This window comes from Dermochelys coriacea, chromosome 10 (assembly GCF_009764565.3).
Source record: "Dermochelys coriacea isolate rDerCor1 chromosome 10, rDerCor1.pri.v4, whole genome shotgun sequence".
In the NCBI taxonomy this organism is placed as follows: Eukaryota; Metazoa; Chordata; order Testudines; family Dermochelyidae; genus Dermochelys; species Dermochelys coriacea.
Window position 1 is genome coordinate 16,247,430 of NC_050077.1, and position 15,778 is coordinate 16,263,207.

A 15,778-nucleotide genomic window follows, 5' to 3' on the forward strand; every position below is an offset into this window, starting at 1 on the left:
TCCTTTTCTTATTGGGAACTCTGTGGCAGGGAAGACGTTCCAAAGTAGAGAGGTCATAACTAGTGGTTCATAATTCAGTGGTTAGGGCAGTAGCCGAGGATGTGGGAGACTGTTCAGTTCCCTGCTCCACCACAGACTCGTGTGTGATCTTGGGCCAGTCACTTGTTCCTCTCTGGGCATGTCTGCATTGTCCTTGCCCCCAGAAAAAAAACATGTTCTTAGCTCAGTTAGCTAACCCACATCAGCTAACTTGGGTTAAAATAGCAACCTCAGGCTCCCCAAAGGTTGAACTCAAGCTGCTAACCTGAGCTAAAAGCCAAGTTGCTGTGTCATCACTGCTATTTTTACCTGAGTTAGCTAACTATCCAGAATGAGGAACACACCTTCTTTTGCAGTGTAGACATTCCCTATAAGTGTCTTAGTTCCCAATCTGTAAAATGAAGATAATAGAACTTCCCTACCTCACCTTTTATTGTTGTGACAATAAAAACATTAAAGTTTGTGAAGTACTTTGAGATCTACTGATGAAAAGTGTTGTTAAGATTTAGGTATGACACTTTCTTGAAGCAATATTATGCCTCTCTCCTATAGGCTAGACTCAGCATGACAATAGAGGTGGACAAATAATTCACAGCAGATAACAATGATTTTTGCTTTTGTTTACAAACTGTCCAGGAACAGACTGACTCTTGCACTTATTAATCACAATTATTTTGCATAATTTTTGTGAATATTTCTGGGGCTGTAGTTCATTCATTAACTGCTTGTGAGTACTCAAAATTGAAGCTGTGGCTGGTAACATGTTATGTTGCCCATCTGCATTTGGATGACTGTAGCCCCAGAATTGGGTTTTTGATGTGAATATTTGCTATTGCAAACCTAAATCTTACTTCCTCAGAATGGTGGAGACTAAACTTAAACGGAAGGGAGTCAGAACAGTAGGATCAGAAGTCAAGGAATAAAAGGCTCCTCAAAATGATTTGCCTGGTTTGAGAGGAAAATACATGGGGATAATCTTGCCCTTGTAGAAACTGGTGAATAATGATCTAGGGCAGTGGTTCTCAACCAGGGGTCTGGGGCCCCCCTGGGGAGGCAGTGGGGGGGGGGGCTGCAAGCAGGTTTCAGAGGGTCCGCCAAGCATGACCGGCATTAGACTTGCTAGGACCAAGGGCAGAAAGCCAAAGCCCCACCATATAGGACTGCAGCTCAGGGCCCTGAGCCTTGCCACCCAGGGTTGAAGCTGAAACTTGAGCAACTTAACTTCACAGTGCCCCCTGTGGTGTGGGGCCCTGGACAATTGCCCTGCTTGCTACCCCCTAACGCCGGCCCTGGCTTTTGTATGCAGAAAACCAGTTGTAGCACAGCTGGTCCGTGGAGTTTTTATAGCGGGGGAGGGGGGTCAGAAAATAAAAGGGTGAGAACCCCTGATATAGGGTTTCATGAAATCATCACTGGAAGTGGAAAAGACCATCTAACACCATCCCCTGCCAATGCAGGATTGTTCCCTGCCCTAATAACACTTTCATCTTCAAAGTACTTTACAATATTGGATACCACAGTCATGGGTGCTTTATAAATATGCTTAGATTGAAGTAGGCTTCCTAGTGCTTTGTCCTTATTGTGTCTAGTCTTGCACATTCTTGGCAAAGACCAAGCCAGTCATGCTGGGGTGATGTAATTACCAGACAGTTGGACAACATATGTAGGTAGGAATCTCTTTTTAAAAAGCTCTATTTGGACAAATGGGATGGGGGCAGCTTTCCTCACTTTCTAGGAAACCTGTTCAAATGTCCGTATTCTGACTTCTAATATAATGTATGGTGTACTTGATAAGTATTTGCATAGTGATGTTTGTTTTCTTCTTGAAGATAAAGTTGGGGTTTAATTCTAGTTTAATGGGGCAAGGAAGAGAAAACTCAGAAACCTTCTATATGCCTTTCAAGTAGACCAGTGATATTGTCACCTGCAACATTTAACACTGCAAACTTTCACCTAGTGTTTTTGAAGAAATGAAATCCTAAACCTGAAGAAAGGTCCTACCTAGGCTCTTGTGACATTCATCACCATGTACGTGCCCAATATCCAGATCAAAGATACATCTACTCCAAAGTAGTACTTTCACTCTTTCCAGCTCTTGCTGTGAAAAGACAGGCAGAGGACAACTGTTCCTTTAGGCAAAGTAATCTAGGGATGCTTTCATATGAGTAAGTCATCAAAAGACTACTGAGAAATAGGAAGTAGGTTCTCCCAGCTAGTTTTTTTTAAGTCCTAAATTCATGGAAGCTTTTCGATAAATATATTTTGCACTCCAGTACACCCACTCTGAGAAAATAATATAACTGCTTTACTATTGTAGAAAGCTGATATCTGTTACAAAAGAGTTGCCATCCTTGAGAAAAGTCAGAAAATTCTTCACAAGCAAAATATTTTTAGTTTGTTACTTGAAAAATAGTGAAATGATTCTAACTGCAACTTTTTTCATTTTCCATGTTTATCCTGAATAAATTGTAGTTAAACTCTTTAAAGGGTTTACTTAGCACCTGAGTGTAAGTAGAATGATAATTTCATGTCAAATTATAATTGTGTTTATTGTTCTTTATTAAAAGAAGCACCCATGCTGTGACAGGAACATTAATACATATTTTCAAAGATGCATTATCATGACAAATAAGACTGTCATCATGCTCTAAATACAAAACTCTCAAGTGCAGCATTACAGCCCTTGACAAATTCCTTGATATCTTTAGCCCCTCCCTTCCTGTAAAGTGCCTCGGGAAAAATGGGCTTAGTAGTGTTTGGAAAGCTATTGGATTTGGGCAACCATCCTAAAGAGATGGTCAAGCAACTTTTAGGCACCATCAAATATGTTTGTGTAGATGGCAGCAAGTAGAACCACGTTTGAGGGCACAAGTCAAGTGTTGGTTACTCAAATCTAATATTTGAAGAAATATATTGAAATTCCCATGAAAATGGGACTACAGCAATCATGCTAAGTGATAGCAACCATTCCATAGAAAAACAATGCAAGTTAGACCATTGGTGTCTGCAGTGGCACCCTACACCTGTTTTACACTGATGTAAAAGAATCAGGTCTAGTAAGTACAATTTTCTTCCTTTTTTGGAAGAATACTTAGTTGAGCAACCAGATCTTGTTGATCCTTGGAGAAGTTGCTTGATCCAGGATTAATTGTATGGTATCTGGCATTCTAGGCATTGATAATTCTCTGTTCAAATGCCTCTAAAGCTGTGAGTAAAATAAAAGTACTTAAATGTACAACTGGAACTGGAGGCACAGCTGGAACAGATAATAAATGTATGAAGGACACAGAACTTACATCCTGCCTCTAACTGTCAAATATTCTCAGTTCATGCAGTATGTATGGAGAGCTCGTGTCTAACCCACTTTTTTTGACATCTGATAAATATTCAAATACACCAAAATCCAAATTAAAGATGACCAGGAGCAGCTTGAACTTGTGCACCAACCCATAACTGAAGCAACATTTAATCTTAACCACATTACAAATAAAAATTGTATTTATCTAATAGAAAATTCTGTGGAGGAGTGTACCACAAAAAAAAGTGTCCCATGTCTATTTGTGAAAGCTTATGTTTAGGGCTTCCATACAATTAATCCTGGATCAAGCAACTTCTCCAAGGTTTTTTCAGGGTTTATTAATTTACTTTTTCAGGATTTATTTTCTACAATTTTTGAGTTGTATGTAGATGTCCAGAAATTGTTTTTTCCAGGGCTTTCTTTGTATACGCCATAAAGAGTAATGTATATAATTACTCATTTACAACTTAAACTGCTGTAATGAGTAATCTCTTTGTAACTTTCCCTAGTGCACTTTAACATCATAGTGCTGTTTGAAACAGCACTGTGTTAAAGTGCACTAGGGAACCTTTAGTGTGCACCAGCAGGGTCTACTCTACACAGACCAGTTAACGCACTTTAGAAATCATATCCTGAAGTCCACATTACTGCTCTGTGTAGACAAGCATTTAGATACACATAACTGTTTCTGGTGGTTTTTCTGTTCTTTACAAGACAAACACAGGAGAGGTTTTTTGTTTTTTTTGGTGTGTGTTTGTTTTGTTTCAGGGGTATTAGGGTTTATCAGTTAAAACCGAAAATGAGAAGCCCTATTTAGTTCTTCTGTTCTCCACTTTTTCCTTTGGCAATAAAAAAATAAAATTAAAAACCCCAAAGAGACTTCAGAATATAAGTGAGATGCTGTTAAAACAAAGGTTTTAAGGTTAATAAATACCTGCTAAAATCTTGAAGGTAAATGTGGCATGCCGCCATTGCTAGCCAACCAAGAAATGCTCCTGCATTTAGTATATAACTGCACAATCATTCTGATTGTGAGCCCTGCACAACAGGACTGAAACACGAGAAGAAGAAAATCCTCATTAACCGGGATTACAAAAGCAGACTGAAACTGAAGTACAGCTGATGGTCAAAAAGAAGGGGGCAAGCACATAGACAGATGTATATTGCCTGTTTGCTAAAGTAAGGAAACAGATTTGTTCTGATAACTGCAATGACTTATCTGCTTCCTGGTACAATTAAAGGCTCTGGTGTTAATTTTGATAAAGCCTTATATGGTACAAGCCAACTGTTGTCCCTGATTTCCAGTAAGGCAATTGGGGTCAACTGGGATACTTGAGATAAGACCCTTGATTTAACTGTGTAGGGGCTGAGTAGAGATACTAAAGTCATTCATGACAGACAGGACACTTGACATAATAAACTAGAGCTATGAGCACTTGGAGGACTTACCTTGTTCTTGGGAGAGTTTGCTGGCTATCTCTATACTGTATTTCAATGGAGGCTATATATACTGATCCACAAGAGAGCCTCTCTTTATGAAGAAAGCTTAAAGACATTGTTGGCCCTGAGTGGGTTTGGTTAGAAGCTCAACTTGGGTATGTCTACACTACAAAATTAGGTCGATTTTATAGAAGTCGATTTTTTATAAATCGATTTTAAACAGTCAATTGCATATGTCCACACTAAGCGCATTAAGTCGGCGGAGTGCATCCTCACTACCATGGCTAGCATCAACTTATGGAGCAGTGCACTGTGGGTAGCTATCCCACAGTTTCCGCAGTCTCTGCCACCCATTGAAATTCTGGGGTAAGTTCCCAATGTTCGATGGGGCAAAAACATTGTCGTGGGTGGTTTTGGATACATGTCGTCAGTCACCCCTCCCTCCATGAAAGCAACGGCAGACAATCGTTTCGCACCTTTTTTCCGTTTAGATGCCATATCACGGCAAGCATGCAGCCCGCTCAGCTCAGCTCAGCTCAGCTCACCATCACCGCTGCTGCTGTGTCCTGGGTGCTGCTGTCAGCAGATGGTGCAGTATGACTGCTAGTAGTCATCATCCACCGCTTCCGCTGCAACTCTGCTCTCCTGGTGCCATGAATCCACCTCACAGGTCCTCTTGTCGTTCTGTATAAATATCTATTCTCGTGGCATCCGTCGTCATTCTCTGCTTCCACTGCAACTCTGCTCTCCTGCAGACACCATACCACGGCAAGTATGGAGCCTGCTCAGCTCACCGCTGTTGTTGTGAGCATTTTAAACATCTCGCGCCTTATCCTGGAGTATATGCAGAACCAGGCTAAAAGACGCCAGCACGAGGATGATTTTGATGAGGACATGGACACAGACGTTCCTGAAAGCACAGGTTGTGGCAATTGGGACATCATGGTGGCAGTGGGGCTGGGGCCCAGCAAACAAGCACAGACTGGTGGGACCGCATAGTGTTGCAGGTCTGGGATGATTCACAGTGGCTGTGAAACTTTCGCATGCATAAGGCTGCTTTCCTGGAACTCTGTGAGTTGCTTTCCCCCACCCTGAAGCACAGGAATACCAAGATGAGAGCTGCCCTGACAGTTGAGAAGCGAGTGGCGATAGCCCAGTGGAAGCTTGCAACGCCCGACAGCTACCGGTCAGTCGGGAATCAATCTGGAGTGGGCAAATCTGCCTTGGGGGCTGCTGTGATCCAAGTAGCCAATGCAATCATTGATGTTCTGTTATCAAGGGTAGTGACTCTGGGAAATGTGCAGGTCATAGTGGATGGCTTTGCTGTAATGGGTTTTCCTAACTGTGGTGGGGCAATAGACAGAACTCATATCCCTATCTTGGCACTAGACCACCTTGCCAACCAGTACGTAAACCGCAAGGGATACTTCTCAATGGTGCTGCAAGCGCTGATGGATCACAAGGGAGTTTCACCGACATCAACATGGGATGGCCGGGAAAGGTGCATGACGCTCGTATCTTTAGGAACTCTGGGCCATTTGAGCAGCCTCAAGAAGGGACTTACTTCCCAGACCAGAAAATTACCATTGGGGATGTTGAAATGCCAATAGTTATCCTTGGGGACCCAGCCTACCCCTTGCTCCCTTGGCTCATGAAGCTGTACACGGATGGTAGTAAGGAGCAGTTCAACTATAGGCTGGGCAAATGCAGAATGGTGGTAGAATGTGTCTTTGGACATTTAAAAGCTCACTGGCACTGTTTGCTGACTAGGTCAGACCTCAGCGCAACCAACATTCCCATTTTTATTGCTGCTTTCTGGGTGTTCCATAATATCTGTGAGAGTAAGGGGGAGATGTTTATGGCGGGGTGGGAAGTTGAGGCAAATCACCTGGCATCCGATTTTGAGCAGCAAGACACCAGGGCGATTAGAAGAGCACAGCAAGGCGCTCTGCGCATCAGACAGGCTTTGAAAACCAGTTTCATGAATGGCCAGGCTTTGGTGTGATAAGTTGTGTGTATTTCTCCTTGATGCAAACCCACCCCTTTTGTTGATTTTAATTCCCTCTAAGCCAACCACCCTCCCCGCTTCGAAATAAAGTAACTATTGTTTTGAAACCATTCATTCTTTATTTATTTTTTAAAAAAAGGGAGATCACTGACAAGGTAGCCTGGGTGGGGTAGGAGGGAAGGATAAGGCCACATTGCTTATTCTAGCCACACATCAGATCAAACTGTTTGAATGACAGCCTTCTGTTGATTGGGCCATCCTCTGGAGTGGAGTGGCTGGGTGCCCGGAGCCTCCTCCCTCCCCCCCGCGTTCTTGGGCATCTGGGTGAGGAGGATATGGAACTTGGGGAGGAGGTCAGGCAGTTGTACAATGGATGCAGCGGGGGTCTGTGCTCTTATTGGTTTTCCTGCAGCTGCACCAGATGCTTCATCATGTCCGTTTGCTCCCCCATTAGCCTTAGCATCACCTCCTGCCTCTGGTCTTCGCGTTCACTTAATGCTTTCCTAGCCTCTAACACTGAATGCCTCCAGGCATTCAGCTGTGCCCTATCAGTGTCGCAGGACTGCATGAGCTCGGAAAACATGTAATCACGAGTGCGTTTTTTTCCGCCTTCTAATCTGCAATAACCTCAGGGACGGAATGATAGGGGGAACCTAGAGACATTTGCACCTGGGGGGAGATAAAAAGGGGGAGTAAAATTTAAGATGATACACTTCTGAGAACAAAAGGGAGACTCTTTCACAGTGAATCAAGCAATTCACAGCACACAGCACATGTGCTTTAAGTACAAGGTCGCATTTTGACTTTTATATTGAGCGCCTGCCGGTATGGTGACACATCACACATGGCTGGGCATCAGAATTCAGTTTCCATGCAGCCATGATAAGGCAAAGGATACGCGGTGTTGGCTTCTTACACATAACATGTGGGAATGGTTTCAAACTTCAGCACCATCCTTTCCCATAGCAAGCAATGGGTTGGATTTCACATTTAAAAGGAGGGGCTACAGTTTTCGGGTGGATGTGCAGCACACACCTCCCTTCACCCCACCGCGTGGCTATTCTCCAGGATGATCCCTTTTAGCCAAGCGCAAACAGCCCAGCATGAACAGGGTCCTTTTACTGTTCCCTTACAAAAATCCCCTATTTCAACCAGGTGACCATGAATGATATCACTCTCCTGAGGCTAACACAGAAAGATATAGACCGAATGTTGCTTGAATGCGACCAAAACCCAGGACCATTTGCTACCATGCTTTGTGCTGCAATGATTCCAGAATACTTTCAGAGTACCTCCAGGAGAACTTCATGGAGATGTCCCTGGAGGATTCCCGCTCCATCCCCAGACATGTGAACAGACTTTTCCAGTAGCTGTACTGGCCGTGAATGCATCCTAATTCGTCAGGGAAAATCAAACATTAAACACTATTGCTTTTAAACCCTGTACTGTAGTTACAAATGTGCACTCACCAGAGGTGCCTTCTCCAGCTTCAGGGTCGGGGATCCCACCTTTGGAGGGTATTGTCTCCAGGGTGATGAAAAGGTCCTGGCTGCCGGGGAGAACGGATTCACTGCTTGCCTGCTGCGCATTCTCCTCCTCCTCCTTTTCCTCATCCACAAAATCCTCCTTCTTGTTGCGTGAGATTCCCCCCCCTTGCAGGTGTCCACGGACAGTGGTGGGGTAGTGGTAGGGTCCCCTCCTAGAGTGGCATGCAGCTGATCATAGCAGTGGCATGTATGGGGCTCTGATCCGGAGTGACCATTTGCCTCATAGATTCATAGATACTAGGGTCAGAAGGGACCATTCTGATCATCTAGTCCGACCTCCTGCACAGTGCAGGACACAGAATCTCACCCACCCACTCCTACGAAAAACCTCACCTATGTCTGAGCTATTGAAGTCCTCAAATCCTGGTTTAAAGACTTCAAGGAGCAGAGAAGCCTCCCTCAAGTGACCTGTGCCTCATGCTACAGAGGAAGGCGAAAAACCTCCAGGGCCTCTCCAATCTGCCCTGGAGGAAAATTCCTTCCCGACCCCAAATATGGCGATCAGCTAAACCCTGGGCATATGGGCAAGATTCACCAGCCAGATACTATAGAAAATTCTTTCCTGGGTAACTCAGATCCCATCCATCTAATATCCCATCTCAGGGGATTAGTCCTATTTACCCTGAATATTTAAAGATCAATTACTTACCAAAAATCACATTATCCCATCATACCATCTCCTCCATAAACTTATCGAGTAGAATCTTAAAACCAGATAGATCTTTTGCCCCCACTGCTTCCCTTGGAAGGCTATTCCAAAACTTCACTCCTCTGATGGTTAGAAACTTTTGTCTAATTTCAAGTCTAAACTTCCTGGTGGCCAGTTTATACCCATTTGTTCTTGTGTTCACATTGGTGCTGAGCTTAAATAATTCCTCTCCCTCTCCTGTATTTATCCCTCTGATATATTTATAGAGAGCAATCATATCTCCCCTCAACCTTCTTTTAGTTAGGCTAAACAAGCCAAGCTCCTTAAGTCTCCTTTCATAAGACAAGTTTTCCATTCCTCGGATCATCCTAGTAGCCCTTCTCTGTACCTGCTCCAGTTTGAATTCATCCTTTTTAAACATGGAAGACCAGAACTGCACACAGTATTCTAGGTGAGGTCCTTTGTCTTTCGGTAGGCTTGCCTCAGCTCCTTAACTTTCACGCAGCACTGCTGTGTGTCCCTGTTGTAGCCTCTCTCCAACATGCCCTGTGAGATTTTGGCAAATATATTTGCATTTCTTCTTTTTGATCGGAGTTCTGCCTGCACAGATGCTTCTCCCCATACAGCAATCAGATCCAGTGTCTCCCTTTCGGTCCAAGATGGAGCTTGTTTGCGATTCTGGGGGGTCTGCATGGTCACCTGTGCTGCTGAGTTCGCCATGCTGACCAAACAGGAAATGAAATTCAAAAGTTCCCGGGCCTTTTCCTGTGTACCTGGCTAGTGCATCAGAGTTCAAAGTGCTGTCCAGAGCGGTCACAATGGAGCACTCTGGGATAGCTCCTGGAGGCCAATACTGTCAATTTGCATCTGTACTACCCCAAATTTGACCCAGCAAGGTCGATTTTAGCGCTACTCCCCTCACTGGGGAGTACAGAACTCGATTTTAAGAGCCCTTTAAGTCGACGGAATGGGGTTGGTTGTGTAGACGCATTCATTATAAAATCGACCTAATGCAGCTAAATTCAACCTAACCCCGTAGTATAGACCAGGTGTGTTGGGAGTTGGAGTTCCTTAATTTGAAGGCTTGTCTTTTCAATCCCGTTTCCATCCAGTTTCACTGAGATAGACGCCCTTGGTCACAACTGTTACAGTCTGACATACTAGCTTTTCCAAAAATGAAGAGATGATTTGATTCAGATGAGCAGAAATAACTGACTTCTGCTTCTGAATTTGCCCCTTTTTTTCCTGGATTCCACTTCCTGTCTTTCTAATATGCTCTTGAGAACTAGAACAGCAGCAGATCCATGTTTGACACTTGACAGGACACTTGACATAAGTAATCTGTCTAGGGGATATTCTGGTAAATGGTTTGTTTCCCTATTTACATACTATAAAATGAGGATAATTCCATCAAGTCATATTTCTCTACAACTCTCTAGATGTATTAGATCAGCACCTCTGGAAGGGGTGCCGCCTGCTGACTTTATCCAGGTTGCAGATTCAAAACTGAGGGGAGACATACAGCAATAATTGGCACAGAAAGTAGGATGTAAAAGAAGCTTCAGCTCTCTTTTTTTCCTGAAGAGAGATCACAGGGATTTAATAAGGTCTTATCCTAAGACAATAGGGCTGCAGGCTAAATGGCTGCATCAGTTGAAAACAAACCAGGTGGGAATGATCCTGAGGAAGGTGCAGCCTCCATGCAATGAGCCACATCTGTCAGGATGCAGTACATAACTGCAACTGAAGTCTTAAATCAGACTATGCCACAAATTACACAGGAACATAAGATTTCCGGCTTTTTAAAATAAAGGGAGATGCCCTTAAGAACAAAAAGGTTACATTAGATGCTCAGACTTAGGTGGGGTAGGTTAGTTATGAAGTGTCAAGTTAAGGTATTGGAGTTATTGTGGATAGTTCTCTGAAAACATCCACTCAATGTGCAGGGGCAGTCAAAAAAGCTAATAGTGATAGAAACCATTAGGAAAGGGATAGACAAGGCAGAAAATATAATTCCTCTATATAAATTCATGGTATAGCCACATCTGGAATACTGCGTGAAGATCTGGTCGCCGGCGCCACATCTCAAAAAAGATATTAGAATTGAAAAATGTACAGAAAAGGACAACAAAATATATTAAGGTTATGGAATAGCTTACATATGAGGAGAGATTAAATAGACTGGGACATTTCAACTTGGAAGAGAGATAACTAAGAGGAGATATAATAGAGGTCTATAAAATCATAATGGTGTGAAGAAAATGAATAAGGAATTGTTATTTACTCCTTCATATAACACAAGAACCAAGGATCACCCCATGAAATTGATAGGCAGCAGGTTTAAAACAAACAAAAGGAAGCACTTCTTCATACAAGGTACAATCAACCTGTGGAACTTATTGCCACAGGATTTTGTGAAGGTCAAAACTGTAACTGTGTTCACAAAAGAATTACATAAGTTCATGGAGGATAGTTCCAACAATGGCTATTAGCCAAGGTGGTCAGGGATACAACCCCATGCTTTGTGACCATAGCCTCTGACTGCCAGAACTGGGGAGTAGATGACAGGGGAAGGATCACTCGATGATTGCCTGTTCTGTTCATTCCCTTTTGTCATCATCGATCCCTTGAGGACGAGGATGATCTCTTTCACAGGTTTTATTTTTATGGGTCTTTTGGTGACTGACAAGTCTGATCCTTGAGCTGCAGGCTTATTGGCAGACATTACAGGTGGTGTTAGAAGTCAGGGTTGGGCCTTGATTGCTGTGTGACAGTCATCTGTCCTCTCTTTTATGGCGTTTTTTTCTATGACCAGGGCAAGGCAATTTTCCTCAAAAGTGGACATTCCTTTTCTGACAAGCCTTCGCCAGTTATCCCTATCTTGGGTTACTGTCTCCTAGTGTGTGGTGTTGATGCAACATCTCTTGATGTTTATCTTGAGGGTGTCTTTAAAGCATTTTTTAATTTTTTTTGCCTCCCCATTTCCTTTCTCCTTTGGTGAGTTGGGCGTACAGCAATTGTTTTGGTAAGCATACATCAGGAAAGCTTATCCTGTGCCCACTCCACTTCAGCTGGTGTTGGATAATCAGGGCCTCAACACTGAAGATGCTGGCCTCTGTGAGGACACTGACATTAGTGCTGCAATCCTCCCATTTTATGTTGAGGATCTTCTGAAGAACGTGCTGGTGTTCCAGATTTTTCAGGTGTTTTCTATAGGTCACCCAAGTCTCAGAGTCATAGAGGAGAGCTTGGATTACCTTTGCTTTATAAACTAAAAGTCTAGTGTGTGTTCTGATGTTGTGATTGTTTAACAGCCAGCAAGACAGTCTGCCAAAGGCAAGGCTGGCACCGCGAATTCTGTGCTGAATCTTGATGTCTATGTCTGCCCTCTGTGAGAAATGGCTGCCAAGATAGGCAAAGTATTCTACATTTTCCAGTTTTTCTCTGTCAAGGTAGACCTTCCCTGTGAAGAACCTAGGGTTGGCCACTGTGGGTAGACAGGATACTGGGCTACATGGAGTGTTGGTCTGACCCAGTATGATTGTTCTTATTTTCTTCAAATCATTACAATTAAGAGGCAAATATTCCAGGCTTTTTATAAAAAAATAGTATATTAACAGCCATGGAATTGCTTTCTCAAGGACACCTATCTGATATTTGTTAGTGTTTTGCAAGGATTTAAGTGTACCTGAATACTCAGTTGGGACTTCCTGGGCACTAGGCTGATGGAATATTCTCCTTCTCAGGGATGTTAGGATAGCACTAGGCTTTTTCTTTTCCTAAACATAATCTAGTTCCATATAAAAGCAGGTACTGAAATAGTGTACCAACAAACTTTTTCTTCTTTGTTAACTCAGAGGGATTTGTGAACTTTACTCCTGCCAAATCAATTAAACTGAGTAACTTTCCTACTCTCCTACTGGACAGTTTTCTCAGTAAGTTGAGTCACTCCAGAAGCCTGTGAAGTTTGGTATACGTTCCGAGGTTGGATCATCCTCTGTAGTGACTGCTAGATATATATTCTGCAGTGTATGCTGCAGCTCCTAGCAATGGACAGAGTGATGATTTTTACAAAACAAAGCTGCAGCTCTTCTGGTATTGTGACATGTCCAATCACAACAGGGTTTTGGCATCTTTGAAATACAGTGGATAGAATTAAAGGGACATACTAAATGGAGGCTTAGTTAAAAACCTGCCAAAATCTAAGGCTGATAGAAATGTTTGTTAAAGATCTGTTTGACTCTTAAAAATAAACATTCTTTTGCAACATACGCATCCCCAAAATTGCAGCATTCTGTTAGTGCATGAGACCCTGCCAATACTAGACAAATTACAAATGAGCAAAATTGACTAAAGGTTACTTGTCCAAAATGTTGGCTGGGAGGATGGGGAGGGGAGGAAGAAGAGGAGGGAAATCAGAGGCATAACTAAAGTTTTTGGAATATTCCTAATAATTGAAGACCCCAATTCTGCAATTGGAACTGCATAGATGGACCAGACCTGGTCAGATCCAATGGCAAAATAGGGGTCTAAATGATCACTTAGAGAGTTTTACTAACTTGTATTAATCTGTACTAATTTGACAGTGTTCCTTAATGTAGGGGGCACGGCTCATCAAATGGGCTTTTTAGAGCCATTGTCTACAGATGTGGATTAAGGGAAAAGTTGTCAATAACACAAAGCTCTCCCATGCTTGTAGAAAACTTAACTCACATCTTTCCAAAGCAGAGAAACAGCAACTAAACTTCTGGCTTTCAGTAAACCAAAGAAGTATTTCCCCATCTTTTCGCTCCTTGTTGTGAATTTGTAGCCCAAGGGTATTGGCTCATTTAAGGGAGGAACAAACTTCAGGATTTCAGACTTGGTAAAAGTATGATTAATATAACGTGAAACTGAAAATTTAATTTTAATAAAATGAAATGAGCTGTCTGGGAACAATCCTTACATTTCAAAACCATTCATAGCCAGACAAATCCTTTATTCCCACAACATTTCATAACTGAGGAAGGAGACTTATTTCTTCTGATGTTAACTGCAGATTCTAAAAAAATACCCATCTGGATGGATGACCTCTTAAGTTTTAAAATGCCTTAAAATATCAATGAAGAGCGTTCTGCAGTTTTGGTATTGGGCTAATTACTACTTGTCATAAGGCTCAGCTTGCTAGCATGATGACTGGAGCATTCCAGGAACTGCTGAATGAAAAGTGAGCCAGTGCATGGATCTGATGGAACCATTCACATTGGAACTTAATTTTTGCAAACTTACTAAAACCAATACACCTTTCAGTCTCTTGTACCCATCGCTCCCTTGGAGTGATCCTACTAGTTCCCATTAAAATCTCTCCTTCTGGGCTCCATTGCTCACTACTTTTTTTTTCTTTTTGTGTCTGGCATTAATGCCACATTGAGGCCTGAAATTGGATTTGGATTCAGGATATTTAATAAATCAATGTTTTTTAGTAGGAAGATGTCAATGAATGGGACAGCAATGCAGGTTTAATTAATCACCTTCTATCTAGATATCTTACATGGCGCTCATCACCATTGTACCCGAATGCCTCACAATCTTTAATGTATTTAAAAGCACCTTGTGAGGTAGACAGTGATATTCTCCTCATTTTACAGAAGGAGGACTGAGGCAGAGCAGCAAGTGACTTGTCCACTGTCACAGAAGAAATCCATGATTAGGCCCCTACCAAATTCATGGTGCATTTTGGTCAATTTCATGGTCATAAGATTTTAAAAATCATAAATTTCATGATTTCATTTATTTAATTCTGAAATGTCATAGTGTTGTACTTGTAGGGGTCCTGACCCAAAAAGGAGTTGGGGGTGGGGTTCATAAGATTATTGTTGGGGAGGTTGTGGTACTGCTACCCTTACTTCTGTGTTGTTGCTGGCGGCGGCGCTGCTTCCAGAGCTGAGCAGCTGGAGAGCAGCAGCTGCTGGTCGGGAGCCCAGCTCTGAAGGCAGAGCCACCACCAGCAGCAGCGCAGAAGTAAGGGTGGCATGATACGGTATTTCTGCGCTGCTACTGGTGGGGCGCTGCCTTTAGAGCTGGGTGTTTGGACAACAGCCACTGCTCTCCGGATGCCCAGCTCTGAAGTCAGCGCAGAAGTGAGGGTGGCAATACTGTTACTCCCCTAAAATAACCTTGTGATCCCCCTGCAACTGCTTTTTGGGTCAGGACCCCCAATTTGAGAAACACCAGTCTCCCCCGTAAAACCTGTATAGTATAAGGTAAAAGCCCCCAAAAGACCAGATTTCACGGTGGGGAGACCAGATTTCACTGTCTGTGACATGTTTTTCATGGCTGTGAATTTGGTATCTCATGTTCCAGGCTAGCATCCCAACCACTGAACCATTCCTTCTCTCTCCACACTTCAAACTTTTTTTTTTACCATGAAACCAGAGTTTAAGAAGCCATGACATTAAGCCTGGTTTAATAAATCACAGACCTCGCAATCAGCAATGTGGTTTAACTTCTTTCGTGCAAAATATTACAATGGTGGTTAAGCAAAAAGGGACTTTCTTACTGTTAACATCCTGGATTTAACTATTTTACTTATATGGGTGTGTTCTCTTTTAAAAGAATACTCAATAGTGGAAAGAAGAAGTTACTCACTTTGTGCAGTAACAATGGTTCTTTGAGATGTGTGTCCCTGTGGGTGTTCCACTTTAGGTGTCAGTATGTCCCTGTGCCGGAGATCAGAGATTTTAGGTAGCAGCGCTTGGTCAGAGCATGTGTGCACAGCAGCTGTCTCAAGGTGTCATTGGCGCCTCTTGTAGCGCATG